Source organism: Schistocerca piceifrons, chromosome 9 (assembly GCF_021461385.2).
Source record: "Schistocerca piceifrons isolate TAMUIC-IGC-003096 chromosome 9, iqSchPice1.1, whole genome shotgun sequence".
NCBI lineage: Eukaryota > Metazoa > Arthropoda > Insecta > Orthoptera > Acrididae > Schistocerca > Schistocerca piceifrons.
The window spans coordinates 162707508-162723868 of NC_060146.1; the positions used below are offsets into that span (position 1 = coordinate 162707508).

Consider the following 16361-nt stretch of genomic DNA (forward strand, 5'->3'; position numbering starts at 1 on the left):
TGTTGCATCTATCATTTACCCAGTATTCATTTTGTGTACTTCATGAGAAGTTAGTACAACTCAGTGAAGAAGTGTTAGAGAAGTATCGGAAAATAGTTTCGTACCTCTGTCTTCTACCAAGGCATTATATAAGGAGGTAATATCAGCTCTGAAACACGTGCTGCCAAAATGAAGACGCCTACTGTATAATAAAAGCACTAAGGCCTGCGTAATGCGTTTGAAAGTTACGTTAGTTGTGCAGATTACGTCACAGTGACCAATCTACTATAGAAGTATCTTAATTATCACTCGTCCTACCTTACCCTTTTAAGAAACTTTTTTTTTTTTTTTTTTTTTTTTTTTCAGACTTGGATGCCTGGGGGGGGGGGGGGGGGGGGAGTTCGGCGAGCCCACAGGTATTAAATAAGTTTACTGACGAAAAATTACAACTTTCAAAATGGTTTATGTATTTTAAGTAAGGCATCGGTTTAATAATGTTGTTAATTGTAATAAATATTGGATTGAGTGAATAAAAAATTGACATATTACAATACAAAATACGGATGTGTTCATATACAATAGACTACTCTCAGTCCTCAACTTCAAGGCAAGAGACACACTTCACAACTTTTTCTGAATGTGTGTTACACACATGCTTATGACACTGTCCACAATACTGTTTTGGTTTACTTAGATTGTTGTACTTCTGCTTCTCTGTTTTAGCTTTTCTTACACAAATATGGCACCGACCTTTCCCTGCAGGAGGCTGACGTGCTTCTGTTGTCACTTCTTTGATTTTCTTTTGTAGAATAGTCTCCATTGATTGAACAATTTGGTTAGATAACCCTCTTGCATTGGCACTTCTTTCTTCTTGACAACATCAGTAAGATTTTACTTGGTTTCGTTTTTGCTGCGTAGGACACCAAAGTTACTGGAGGCCTACGTGTTGGGAACTGCACTAACTCACTGCTAGTTTACAAGATAAATAACAGCTGACTGACATCAACAATCACTTCCTCTGAAAGTAAACCGATTGTTGTGAATATCAAGAATACCAACCAACAAGAAACTAACTTGCATTGTTGTAGAGATGAGAAATACGAAGTCCTACTAAGGGAAATTTTCTATAGCATGGAAGCCTAAGGGGGGGTTTGTTGGACCCATAATAAGTTTATTTATTTTTTCTTTCAAAGCAGGAATTTTCTATAAAATATATTGACACTAACGTTTCATAAAATAGCCAAAAAACAATAACTCAAAGGGAATATGTAGTATGAAAGTTACTTGGGCAAAAGCAGGGGACATGAAAAAATTATGGATTCAACGAACCCCCCCCCCCCCCCCCCCAGGCGTCCTAGGGTTAAGTATTATTCAGTTTGTGTATGTATGCTTATAATATGCCGCTCAATTTTGCCTATAACGGTATGCGGTAGGCTCGAAGAATTTTGAGACGAACTGCTTTAATAGTTTTCGGCTGGGCGAAGAAACTCAACTGTATACAGTTGGTTTCATGTTTATAACTACATTTATTAACATACACTTAACGATACGCAACTGAGCACCAGGTCCTGTGTCCCAGTTGTCTCTCCAGCAAATTTGTGACCCATCTTTTTCTTCGTTCTGGTTCACTAGGAACTGCAAACCTGCGAAAACCATTTTTGCAGTGGTTAGCGTAGTTCACAGATGAGGGGCCACCCATATTTACGACAAATTCTTCAGTACATTTAATTAGAAGTCTCCACTAGCATGGTGACTGATATGCGAACAAGTATGAGTATCCTGTACTTTGAGGAGAACATGGTGGTCATTTCAGCTCAAGTTATAAAAGCTCAGGGCCGTTGCTAGAGCCATCTGCGGATTTTCTTTTATCTCATCTGTCGTTGGAAATTTTCGTCCTTTCAAAGGGGTTTTCAACTTTGGAAATAAAAAGAAAAGTCAGCAGGTGTGGAGGGTACGGCAGATGAGGCAGTGCAGGGATTTCGTTTTTGTGCAATATTCACGCACGAAAAGGGATGAATGTGCGGGTGCGTTATCGTGATACGAGAACCATAAATTGCCTGTCTGCCGCGGTGGTCTAGCGGTTCTAGGCGCGCAGTCCGGAACCGCGCGACTGCTACGGTCGCAGGTTCGAATCCTGCCTCGGGCATGGATGTGTGTGATGTCCTTAGGTTAGTTGGGTTTAAGTAGTTCTAAGTCCTAGGGGACTGATGACCACAGATGTTAAGTCCCATAGTGCTCAGAGCCATTTGAACCATAAATAGCCTCGCCACATTTCAGCCATTTCCTTCTCACATTTTCTCGCAGGCGTCGCAACACGTCCCAATAGTACCATCGATTGAGAATTTGTCCCTGGGGCACGAATTTCGTTGACGTTCCTGACACTAGCGTCGTCGGTAGACGTCGAAGGGCGCCCTGAACGAGGGTGACCTTTGATTTCCGTCCAACCTGGTGTGTCTCTGTAAAGGTTTTCTCGAGTTTCACGCAAAAATTTAATGTAGACGCGTGGCTCCGCGAACTCTGCCATCACGAAATTCGCAAACTGTGTGACAGAACGTTCTACTCAACACAGCACTGAACAATAACTATCAGACACAGGGGCGATTCTAGAAGTCTGTCAAGGGTGGTAATGGGGGGAGGGGGGGGAGGGGGGTTTGGGGGAATGGAATATCGCTTAACAAAAGGAAAGTTGCGACCCTCCACAGACAAATTGGTAAAATTTGGTTTTAGTTAAAGTAGTTTTTGGTAACTGTTTTGGAGTTCAGGGTGAAAAATGTGTATTAGTAAATAATAAGATGCCCATTTTAAGTTAAATGATATTCATTGGTTTAGACAGTAAGTTATTTGCCTCTCTCACTCTTTTGTTAAAATGTGTTTGAAGTACATTGCGACATATATTGCTACATAATCATAAAAAAAGTGATTGAATCTGTTGTAATATATTCGCTGATTTCTTAGGTCATTTTATCCAGTGTAATATGATACGGCTATGGCGGGAGGGGGGGGGGGGGGGCACGGGCTATAGCCCCCCCCCCTCTTCCACCGACCATGAACAGACATACAACAATGAATGTTCCGGGCCGGCCGAAGTGGCCGTGCGGTTAAAGGCGCTGCAGTCTGGAACCGCAAGACCGCTACGGTCGCAGGTTCGAATCCTGCCTCGGGCATGGATGTTTGTGATGTCCTTAGGTTAGTTAGGTTTAACTAGTTCTAAGTTCTAGGGGACTAATGACCTCAGCAGTTAAGTCCCATAGTGCTCAGAGCCATTTGAACCATTTGAAAGTTCCGGCTGTAACTCATTAAATACAGGCATACAGGCATACAAGCATGTGCAGGGGTGCCTACCGCATTTCACTCCAACACACCATTGGCACTAAATTAGGAATGTTCCAGAAATATTTGAAGAGACCTCGTATATGTTAGATTCTAGCTGTCGTCGTCGGACATCAGTTGTAGTACAGGATGGCACCATCCGTAATCTGGAACTATTTTGCAGAGTGCGGAAGCTATGAAGCACAATTCTCCATTTGCTTTAAAACGAGAGCAGCCACAACAAGACTTGTGACATGATATAAGGAGAAAACTAACAACTTGACGATTGATTCATAGTTTACGATAAAAATACAAATCAGCTGATCTGTTGCCTGTGTCAATATAATAGGTCTTTATCTGCTTGCTGGCTTGAAAATAGACAAATTAACAAGAAAAATAGTGTGTTTCAACCAACAGTTTCCACCCTTTAACATTATGAATAGTCAATGTCGGAACAGTGGCATGATCGCCAATTAGAACATGATTTTTGGGCAGCGTTTCAAAAAATTTGAATCCGTAGGAGAATACTGCTGGTTTTTTGTAGTATTCAACTACTTCTCACCTTTCGAGGTATTTTTGTTCTGTCGTTACAACTACTAAAATGCGTGATTTTTTCACCAGACGCTTTCCACTTTATTGATGTAAAGCATCATCAGTGTTGGTGATTTTCGCTTGATTTCTCGCTTACATCGGGAAATGCCGTCTGCTAGCACATCGTTGTTTTTGTGTATTATACACTGATATTTTGATTATATTTATGTTGAAACTGAGGGAGTCAGAATTTTTCAATCTTTGTTCGATTTATTCATTAATTACAGGAAATAATAGGAATAAAAAACTGAGAATAGGTTATTTCAGAAAGTGGTTATTTTAAGCGGTTTTAGCACTCAGGTTAAATGATGTTGAGAAAAAAAACAAGAACTATATAACCGAAGACCGGTTGTTTCCGCGAAAACCGCCATCCCTACGGTGTAGCACACGAGTTCGTGATCTGTGCGTTCTCCAACTATTCGGCACTACAGTTTTGTTCAAGGCAGCGACGGTACATAACGGTCAATATGGGGGCTACGCACGCTGTGCAGAGTCTGTATCTATCATGATAGGGATTCCATTGCGTCTTACAACCTTGTCCAGCTTTTGCGATTTGACTCGCTTCTCACCGCCACTGGCACAACTATATCCTTGATTCATCTATGTAGTAGGACGAGAATGGATTGGTGCAACACCTATGAATTTTACGAGAAACATTGAAAAATGGAGTTAAACGTTTATGCTTTTGTCTTTGTGCCATCCGTCTTGGTTCTTGTCGTCTCTGCCTGCCTGGCGACTAACTTTAATACTACTGACATCTTTCATGTATGAGCAGTCAGTCTGGGTTTTCTTTTTCTTCCCTGATGAATTAGGTAATTTCAGCTGTTCCAGTCAAGAAGGCACAACCATCTCCTCTGATTTCTCGCCATCTCTGTTCACCTTCTAGCTTTGCAGTCAAACATTTATTTCGGAAGTCTGTTTCCAAGCAGTCTATCCACATGTTCCCACCATCTGTTTCTGTTTACATTTATTTTCTTGCGCTTTGAATCAACGTTCAATTCATTTCCAATGTCTTTGAAGCGATCTTGTGTGGTGCACCCATTAACGCTGCAACGAAATCTCATTTTGCGCAAACTGGATTCTGCTCACCTTCTGCGTGGGAAGCCAGGTTTCAGATCCATAGGTGATAGTGCGAAGGTTCGAATTTAAATAGTGGCAACTATTTATTCACAACCGATTACATGTTTGCCCCTGTTACTGTCCTTCAAAGTACCACCAGCGTTGTGTAGAACCCGTTGTCAGCGATGTGGAAGGCGTAGTACACCGTTAGCAGGGCCTGTTACGTTGATGGTGCTAATGGAGCGGTCTGAAGTTATTTATGGTGATTTTCGTGTACGACTGTGATGGTATTATCCTAACACATTACGTTCCTCCACGGCAGACCGTCAGTGCACAGTATTACTGTTCGTTTTTGGAGCATCACCTGCGACCAGCTTTGCGAAAGAAGCGGCGGTACTTTCTGCGCAGCCCACCCATCATTTTGCACGACAATGCGCGGGCGCATACAGCGCAAGCTGTGGCTGCTCTGTTCAGTTGATGAGACTGGGATGTACTGTGCCATCCACCATACTCCCCAGACTTAAGTCCTTGTGACTTTGATTTGATTCCGAAGATGAAAGAACCACTTCGTGGCATTCGCTTCAGAACTGCTCCAGAAAATCGACAGGCAGTAGACAGCTCCATTCACACCATCAACAGAACAGGCTCTGCTAACGGCATACTACGCCTTCCACATCGCTGGCGACGGGTTCTACACAACGCTGGTGACTACTTTGAAGGACAGTAACAGGGGCAAACAAGTAATTCTTTTGTATCTGTTGTAAATAAATTGTTGCCACTATTTAAATTCCAACCCTCGTAGATACTGGCATGACTTTGTAAAACTTCACAAGTGTCTCTTTTGCAGCAACCTTTTTTTTGCTGAATTATCTAATTTTCCACAGATTGCGTTAAATTTTAGGCTCGTGTCCTCAATTTCACTATCGGAATTTCACCCTGTGTCACAGGCAAGGAAGTGAAAGTGGGTTACCGGTCCCAGTATTATACTCTTAGCTGGGAACATTAATCAAAATGTTAACTTCGCTAATTGTTAATCCGTTACTATAAATGTTAACTTTATCAAACGTTAAAGAGTTACTTTACTTGAGATTTGTCAGCAGTTAAAGTTAATCCTTAATCGTTAACTCTTACTAGTGAAATGTTCAAGATTGATTTTTGTTTTTGGCTTTTTTTGATCGGACCCTGCCTCCACAGTTTCTTCAAACTATATATACCATCCTTGAAGGTATTTTTGTTCTGCCGCTGCGACTGCAAAAATGCGTGATTTCTTTTTCACCAGGCCGTTTCGCTTTACGGACGTAAAGCGTCATCAGTGGTGGTGATTCATCTTTGTAGTGAGACGAGAATGGATTGGTGCAACACCTGTGATTTTTACGTTGCAAAGAAACTATTGAAAATGGAGTTAAACGTTTATGCTTTTGTCTTTGTGCCATCCGTCTTGGTTCTTGTGCATTCTCTGCCTGCCAGGAGAATAACTTTAATACTACTAACATCTTTCATGTATGAGCAGTCAGTCTGGGTTTTATTCTTCTCCTTTTTCTTCTCCTTCCCTCATGAATTTGGTAATTTCAGCTGTTCCGGTCACGAAGGCACAACCATCTCTTCTGATTTCTCGCCATCTCTATTCACCCTCTAGTTTTGCAGTCAAATATTTATTTCGGAAGTTTGTTTTCAAGCAGTCTCTCCACATGTTCCCACCATCCATTTCTGTTCACATTCATTTTCTTGCGTTTTGAATCAACGTTCAATTTATTTCCAGTATCTTTGTTTGAAAGCGATCTTGTGTGGTGCAACCTTTAACACTGCGGTGAAATCTCATTTTGCGCAAACTGGATCCTGCTTTTTCCTTTATTGATGTAAAGCATCATCAGTGGTGGTGATTTTCGCTTGATTTCTCGCTTGTGTCGAGAAGTGCCATCTGCTATTACACCGTCATCTTATATTCTTCTGTGTGTTGTGGCTGTGCTTAAAAAACACAGTGGTGTGCGTAAAGGCGTGCTGTGAAAAACATAAGAAATGGATGGTGCTGCAGAACAACTAAAGATTAGACCAAAATTATCAGTGTATAATACACAAAAACAACGATGTGCTAGCAGACGGCATTTCCCGATGTAAGCGAGAAATCAAGCGAAAATCACCAACACTGATGATGCTTTACATCAATAAAGTGGAAAGCGTCTGGTGAAAAAATCACGCATTTTAGTAGTTGTAACGACAGAACAAAAATACCTCCAAGAATTGTAAATCAACAACGGACAATATGGCCACACAAATGAAGCATTTATGTATACCATGATCCATGTGCTCTCCATACGTATTGTTTCAAATGAAGGCTGGAAGTGTGAGCTCTAATTGTTAACTATTTTTAGGCAAGCACAGTTTACAATCGAAAAGCAAAAGTTTTGCAGATCAGGATACAAAATGAACGTCTTCACCTAAATGCGGCTACGGGTTTAGGTCAGTTGTAGAGCTAGAATCCGATTCCATGATTTAGTTTCCACAATTACCTAACACGAACTCAGTAAACAAACAATAAACAACCTATATCTAGTTATCATTCTCGCTCACAGTCAATTGTTTGCGTCAGTCGCACGCTCCTCGGCGTAGTCACACACGTACGTGACCCGAACTCGTCAGAACACGATTCCCGCGGGCGATGCGACCCTTATATATATATATATATATATATATATATATATATATGGTTCAAATGGCTCTGAGCACTATGGGACTCAACTGCTGTGGTCATAAGTCCCCTAGAACTTAGAACTACTTAAACCTAACTAACCTAAGGACAGCACACAACACCCAGCCATCACGAGGCAGAGAAAATCTCTGACCCCGCCGGGAATCGAACCCGGGAACCCGTGCGTGGGAAGCGAGAACGCTACCGCACGACCACGAGATGCGGGCTATATATATATAGTGGATACCGAATTAACGATTAACGGACTCAGAACAAAATTGACGTAAGTTAAAGTGTCCGTTTTTGTTTTCTATTTTTCAATAAACGTTAAAGTTAATCCGTTACACGAAAAGTTAACTTCGTTACCTAACGATTGACGGATTAACGGTCTTGTACCCAGGTATGATTCTATTAGCCTACTGCGAGAGATGTTTCGATAAAATTCGCCTAAAAGACAAGTTTTACGGAAAAGCGACATTGCGTCATGCTGAAAGTATCGATTCTGGGCGTGCCGTGTAAACAGGACGCCAGAAATTGGATTTGAGTCTTCCGCGAGTTGCGCCGCGGCGCCAGCAGTCGGAAGCGGGCGGTTAAGGAGCTCAGCGCGAGCGGCTTACAATTAGCGGTCACGTGGTCAGCCGGCAGGCCGGGGCTTCCCCCTCCCTCCTTCCCCCCTCCACCCTTTCCCCATCCTGCCCGCTGTGTCGGCGGACAGGCTAGACAACTGACAGTCGTGACGCGTCGAGCGTCGCGGGAGCACACGGCAGCGGAGGCGGCTGTAGCTACAGCTACAAGTACAGCTACAGCTACAAGCGCAGAGACAGGTGAGGTTTCTCCCTCCTACACTGCCCTGCAGCCGGCGGACGCTGGGAGCGTCATCGTCCTAAACACGATTTACTCTACCACCTGTCCGGCCTCTTCCCATACACACCCTGTACTCTGCTGTACATCTCCATATGTCGTACACACTGCCCATCTGCCTCCGTTTTGTTAACGAACAGAAGCACTCTCATGATCGACAATTTCCTTTGTAAAGCTGATTATTACCGTTTCCATGTACCCGTGCTCCAATTTATACAAAATAAAACCCTGAATCCCACAAAATCTATATCGCTCTGTAAAGGACTGATTAAAAAAAACTACTACTCCTATTTTTAAAGCTATTTATTTAGCATTTAACAGTCTCACCTAATAACATCACATGACTGAAAACAAATTCATTTTTAAAATAATGATACACATTACAACATGTTCACATTTCAGTCTTAATTACGGAAATCTGCTATAAATTGTCCATTGCATTATTTCTTAGATGATATTTTTGTATAATACACGTTCATTTCTTTTTTTTTCTTTTATGCAAGGTTTGACGTTAAACTATTATCAGAAGTTTCACATATTGGAGTCATGAGAAAATTCGAATACCTAATCATGTATTTAGGATGACGAGTTACCTCGTGGGATACCTCATAATATCGTGTCCAACCTCCTTTTCCCCGGCGTAGTGCAGCTATTCTGTGTGGCATGGACTCTGTAAGTCATTGAACGTCCCCTGCAGAAATGTGGAGCCATTCTGCCTCTATAGACGTCCATAATTGCGAAATTGTAGCCTGTCAGGATTTGTGCAGGAACCGACCTCTCGATTATGTGCCACAAATGTTCGATGGGAATCATGTCGGCCGATCTGGTTGGCCAAATTATTCACTTGAATTGTCCAGAATGTTCTTCAATTTAGTCACGTACAGTTGTGACCCGATGACAATTCCATCGTTGTTCGGCAACGTGATGTCCGTGAATGGCTACACATGGTCTCCACCTACCCGGACATTTCTGGAAAGCGATCGATTCCGCCGGAACAGAGGACCCAGTCCATTCCACGTAAACACAGCGACATCATTACGGCGACACCACCAGCTTGCACAGTGCCTTGTTGGTAACTTGGCTCCATGGCTTCTGCGCCATACTCGAACCCTACCGTCAGCTCTTACCAACTGAAATCGAGACTCATCTGACCAGATCACGGTGTTCCAGCTGCCTAGGGTCTAACCGATATGGTTATGATCCCACGAGCCGGCCGCGGTGGCCGAGCGATTCTATGCGCTTCAGTCCGCAACCGCGCTGCTGCTACGGTCGCAGGTTCGAATCCTGCCTCGGGCATGGGTGTGTGGTGTCCTTAGTTAGACTTAAGTAGTTCCTGATGACCTCAAGTGTTTAGTGCTTAGAGCCATTTGAACCATGTTCCCACGAGAGGCGCTGCAGGCGATGTAGTGCTGTTAGCAAAGGCATTCGCGTCTGTCGTCTGCTGCCATAGCCCATTAACGCCAGATTTCGCCACACTGTCCTAGCGGATACGTTCGTCGTGAGCCCCACATTGATTTCTGCGGTTATTTCACACACTGTTGCTTGTCTGTTAGCACTGACAACTCTACGAAAACGCTAGCGCTCTCGGTCGTTAAGTTGCCCGTGGTGAGATGTAACGACTGAAATGTGATATTCTCGGCACGCTCTTGATTCTGTGTACCCTGGAATATTGAATTCCCAAACGATTTCCGAAATGGAATGTCCCATGCTTCTAGGTCCAAGTACCATTCCGTGTTCAGAGTCTGTTGGTTCCCCTCGTGCAGCCATAATCACGTTGAAAACCTTTTCACATGAATTACCTGAGTATAAGTGACAGCTTCACCAATGTCTTGCACTATTATACCTCGTGTATGCGATACTACCACCATATATTTGCATATCTCCATCCCATGACTTTTGTCACCTTAGTATAAAACTTCCAGCAGTTCTTGAATGGGAGAGATTTGTGCAGTCTAGCAGTAAAGCAGTGAATGGTGGGGGAAGTGCAGGAACTTTCTTTTCATTCATTATTTCACCACCAAACCAATATAGTCCCTTTCCCCCGAACACTGGAAAGGTCATAACAATTACTATCACACTTACAAATTATACCACTTGTCAGCCATTTGTTACAGAAGACTATTTTACATGATAACTCACATAACAACTGCTAATAAATATAGCACAGCGGACTCTCGTTCGGGAGGAGGACTGTTCGAACTCACATCGGGCCATCCAGATTTACGTTCTCAGTGATTCCCATAAATCGCTCCAGGCAAATGCCAGGGTGGTTCCTTTGAAAGGAAACGGCCGATTTTCTTCGCCGTCCTTGACACAGTCCGAGCTGGTGCGTTAACCCTTTCGGTCACGAATTATTTTTTTCCCGGAAAGAAATCCTGGTTTTGCCATCCAGTTCTTCGAATTAAATTATGATTTTTCAGATGTATAAAATTACGAGGTTCCCCCCCCCCCTCCCAAAGGGGGGATGCAGCGCGTCCCCAGGTGAGGACATTGTGGTCAAGTGGGTGCAGTATCAGACGAAAACTCAAAATATTTTATTTTATTTTATTTCATCAAATACATAAATTACACAAAGCATACTTAATGATTATATGCATAAACTATGGTTTTACCCTTGTGAAGAATGATAATCAAAGAAACAATTTTTTTCTATCCATACATACGTGAATGTTACACAGTAAAATTTTGTTTTGCCTTTGTAACCCGGTTTCCTGCACCTGCCAAATGATTTTTTTGTCACTGACCACTGGAAAGTGCCCAATGTTGTCCAAACGAACGTCAGCTTCTGGACCAACTTCCACACTGACTCGTTTTGAAGTACTTGGAGATGTTTTGAACATGGCTGCTTGGTTCAGTGACCGTTTATAAATTAAAATTGATACAAATGAGCCCTCTGTCACAATTTTTCAGTCTTATTAACCAGGTTTCAACACTTCTAAGAGTGCCGTCATCAGAATTTAGACGTTTAAAGTGGTCTATAACATAATTACAAATTTATGGGAAATTTTTTTGTATAAAAAACTGTAAATACTGACTAACAGTACAAGACTGTCTCAGTGCTTACATGTCACGTATAAAATAAATAACAGGCCAGAAGGGCATTAGTCACAAAATATTTAAAACGAATGTGCGAAGGCGAGCCTCTATGGGCTGCTCATACCTGTACAGCCACAGGTTGCAACGGACTGAGGCGCCCGCGTTAACAAGTGCGGCAGGTGAACATGGCATTGCAGCGAGAGCGCCATCCAGTAGCCGCAGGTACAACTTGGCTATTTCACATTCAAACGTAGACAGGCGAAAGTTATCATGAATATTGTTCAGTATATAACGTAAAAGGCAATATTTTGTTTAACAGTGACAGATAAAGTAACATTTTTTTCTACGTCAGATCTTACAAGTACAGTCTGAAGCATAAAAACATCATTATAGAAAATACAGAAAGGTCTGAATGACACAGCCAGTAGAAAACAATAAAACATGAAATACATCCAATAAACCTTTTAATAAATGAAAAATTATGAGATGACTTAGGTGGAAAAAAACATTTCGGTGAACCGCACGAGGCGACCCGAAATTAAATGTCAAGTTACGGGTATATACCGTTGAGAAATTTCTGTTACGCAAATGCAGCTGCTCATTGAGAATGAGACTATCATTTCGAGAAATATGAAAAAATCTCTAATTCTTAAAAAATATCTAATCTACGCCCCTTCTTCTCGGTGTGCAGGCGCGTGACATGTAATCAGAAGATGGTCGGCAAAAGACGATTTTTGGGGGTTAGTGCCATTTTTTCTTAAAAGGTGTTCTTTACGTCTGGTTGTAAAGGCACGTCCTGTTTGTCCTATGCAGTAAGAGGAACAGGTATCGCAGAAAATCTTATAGACGCCAGAACTTTCTAAAGGGGAACGAATAGATTTTAAATTATGAATGAAGTTTTTTTTTTTCTTCTAGTTATTATTCAAGAAAAGGCAACGTTGCCGTTGTATCTATTACGCAGGAGACGTTGGATCTGACAGGAGATGGGCCCTAAGAAAGAAACAGAAAAATATTTTTTGGGGTTAGATTCAGTGATAGAGGTGCCAAGGATAGTAACTCTTTTTTAACAGAGTTCTTTCTGAGGCTGGCCGGAGTGGCCGTGCAGTTCTGGGCGCTACAGTCTGGAGCCGAGCGACCGCCACCGTCGCAGGTTTGAATCCTGCCTCGGGCATGGGTGTGTGTGATGTCCTTAGGGTAGTTAGCTTTAATTAGTTCTAAGTTCTAAGCGACTGATGACCTCAGAAGTTAAGTCGCATAGTGCTGAGAGCCATTTGACCCATTCTTTCTGAGGATGTCATTTACTGTGCCAGGTTTATACTCGTTATTAACTGCTGTCGTTTTGCGTAAATTGATTTCGTCGTTGAACTTTTCTTTCGAAAGTGGAATGGAAGTAGCTCGGTGAATAGCTGAGTGAAACAAGGTGTTTTTATGAGACTGTGGATGCATAGGAGACACAGGTACTATCTGGTCAGTATATATTTCTTTACGAAAAACACTGAATTACATTTTGTTTTCTTATATTGTAAGCATCAATTCGAGAAAGTTTAATTGGCGGGCCTCGTTTTGAAATTTGATGGTGAAAGATATTTTGTTATCAAGTTCATTGAAGAGATCACAAATACGACCAATGACATCAGCAGGTCCCTCGTAGATGACTGTAATATCGTCAACGTATCTGAGACACGTGAGAATGCCTAGTGATGTAGCTGAAAAACAGTTAAAAAAACTTTTCATCTAGAGAGTTGATAAGAATATCGGCAAGAATGCCAGCTAAGGGATTTCCCATAGGAATACCGTCGGATTGCTGGTGCAATTGTTCATTAAATTCAAAATAGTTTTACTTGACTGTGATGAGAGTCATGAAGTCAGTGATTTGTTCATCTGACAAACTCTTCTGAAATGACGTAAAACTTTTTAACGATTGTAAGCGTTTCTGTACAGGGACATTAGTACAAAGATTTTTGATGTCGAATGAAAACAACTTGGTGTATAAACTGTATTCTAAATATTTTATTTTATGGACTAAGGCGTGACTATTGGGAAAGGAATAATTCTTCTCGAAAACGATTGATTTTTTTAGAGTTTCGTGTAGAAATTTGGCCAAATCATAGTACGCGCTATTCATACTATAAGATATCGGGCGTATCGGATGGTGAGGTTTATGGATTTTAAATTGAGAGCGAAATTTTGGGGGCTTGAGGGTTCATGTTAATAAGCATTTTCTTCTGAAAAGGTTTGATTAGAAATTTTGTGTTATTGATAGCTGACCTGACTCTTTTTTCTAATTCAGGTGTCGGATCCTCATGCAGTTCCGAAGTAGTATATTTGATTGAAAAAATGCTTATCGATTCAAAATTGGTCTTGATTGTAAAAAATAGATAACGCATGTCCATCTAGAATTGCTTATGATGTAGCTAACATTCTTAGCAAAAATTTAGTCTCCCTTCATAATGTTACACATAACGATAGAAAATTGGTTAATTCCATTAATAATAAAGCAGATGTTCTAATAACTAAATCTGACAAAGGTTGCTCTGTACTTGTTTCTTACAATTCTGAATATATTTCCAAAACTTTAGATTTTTTTTTTTGCGAAAATATTTTGGAACTGCATGAGGAACCGACTTCTGAAATAGAAAAAAAAGTAAGGTCGGTCATCAATAACGCAAAATTTCTAATCAAACCTTTTTAGAAGAAAATGCTTACTAACATGAACCCTCAAGCCCCCAAAATTTCAGTCTAAATTTAAAATCCATAAACCTCACCATCAGATACGCCCGATATCTAATAGTATGAATAGCGCAAACCATGATTTGGCCAAATTTCTACACGAAACTCTTAAAAAATCAATAGTTTTCGAGAAGAATTATTCCTTTCCGAATAGTCACGCCTTAGTCCATAAAATAAAATATTTAGAATACAGTTTATACACCAAGTTGTTTTCATTCGACATAAAAAATCTTTATACTAATGTCCCTGTACAGGAAACGCTTACGATCGTAGAAAAAAAATTACATTTCACGAAAGATTTGTCAGATGAACAAATCACTGACTTCATGAATCTCATCGCAGTCGTAGTCAAGTACAACTATTTTGAATTTCATGAACAATTGTACCAGCAATCTGACGGTCTTGCTATGAGAAATCCCTTAACTGGTATTCTTGTCGATATTCTCATCAAGTCTCTAGAACAAAAGTTTTTTAACTGTTTTTCAGCTATATCACTAGGCATTCTCTAGTGTCTCAGATACGTTGACGATAGTTTAGTCATCTACAGGAGACCTGCTGATGGCATCTACAGTATTTGTAATCTCTTCAATGAACTTCATGAAAAAATATCTTTCACCATCGAATTTGAAAACGAGGCCCGCCAATTACACTTTGACTAGACGCCTACAATAGAAGAAAATAAAATGTCATTATTTTTCGTAAAGAAATATATACTGATCAGATCGTACCTGTCTCTTCTGTGCATCCACAGTCTCATAAAAACACCTTGTTTCACTCTGCTATTCACAGAGCTACTTCCATTCCACTTTCGAAAGAAAAGCAGCAGTTAATAACGAGTATAAACCTGGCACAGTAAATGACATCCTCAGAAAGAACTCAAGAGTTACTATCCTTGGCACCTGTATCACTGAATCTAACCCCAAAAAATATTTTTCTGTTCCTTTCTTAGGGCCCATCTCCTGTCAGATCCAACGTCTCCTGCGTAATAGATACAACAGCAACGTTGCCTTTTCTTGAATAATAACTTGAAAAAAAAACTTCATTCATAATTTAAAATCTATTCGTTCCCCTTCAGAAAGTTCTGGCGTCTATAAGATTTTCTGCGATACCTGTTCCTCTTACTGCATAGGACAAACAGGACGTGCCTTTACAACCAGACATAAAGAACACCTTTTAAGAAAATATGGCACTAACCCCCAAAAATTGTCTTTTGCCGACCATCTTCTGATTACGTGTCACGCGCCTGCATACCGAGAAGAAGGGGCGTAGATTAGATATTTTTGAAGAATTAAGAGATTTTTTTCATATTTCTCGAAATTATAGCCTCTTTCTCAATGAGCAACTGCAGTTGCGGAACAAAAATTTCTCAACGGTATAAAGCCGTAACTTGACATTTAATTTCGGGTCTCCTCGTGGAGTTCACCGAAATGGTTTTTTTCCACCTAAGTCATCTAATAATTTTTCATTTATTAAAAGGTTTATTGGATGTATTTCATGTTTTATTGTTTTCTACAGGCTGTGTCATTCAGACCTTTCTGTATTTTTTATAATGACGTTTTTATGCTTCAAACTGTACTTGTAAGATCTGACGTAGAAAAAAAAGTTACTTGATTGGTCACTGTTTAATAAAATATTGCCTTTTACGTTATGTACTGAACAATATTCATGATAACTTTCGCCTGTCTACGTTTGAATGTGAAATAGCCAAGTTGTACCTGCGGCTACTGGATGGCGCTCTCGCTGCAATGCCATGTTCACCTGCCGCACTTGTTAACGCGGGCGCTTCAGTCCGTTGCAACCTGTGGCTGTACAGGTATGAGCAGCCCATAGAGGCTCGCCTTCGCACATTCGTTTTAAATATTTTGTGACTAATGCCCTTCTGGCCTGTTATTTATTTTATACGTGACATGTAGTTAGTCAGTGTTTACACTTTTTTATACAAAAAACTTTTCCCATAAATTTGTAATTATGTTATAGACCACTTTAAATGTCTAAATTCTGATGACGGCACTCTTAGAAGTGTTGAAACCTGGTTAATGAGACTGAAAAATTGTGAACGGACAGTGTCAAAGGCAGCAATGAATACGCTGCTTCAGTGTCTCCAGATCTG

At 40.9% G+C, this 16361-nt stretch overlaps 1 protein-coding gene across 3 annotated transcripts in view; it reads left to right on the forward strand.

The window, feature by feature from the left end:
- Positions 1–16361, forward strand: part of LOC124716957 (1-phosphatidylinositol 4,5-bisphosphate phosphodiesterase) — a 425614-nt gene that overhangs the window by 121861 nt on the left and 287392 nt on the right. For 2 of the 3 annotated variants that reach the window (XM_047243552.1, XM_047243551.1), the window contains exon 1: positions 8334–8448. The exons of the other annotated variant lie outside the window; for it this stretch is intronic. The gene's annotated coding sequence lies outside the window, so the exon portion shown is untranslated. Of the gene's footprint in view, positions 1–8333; positions 8449–16361 lie in introns of those variants that run through there. 3 annotated transcript variants of the gene reach the window in all.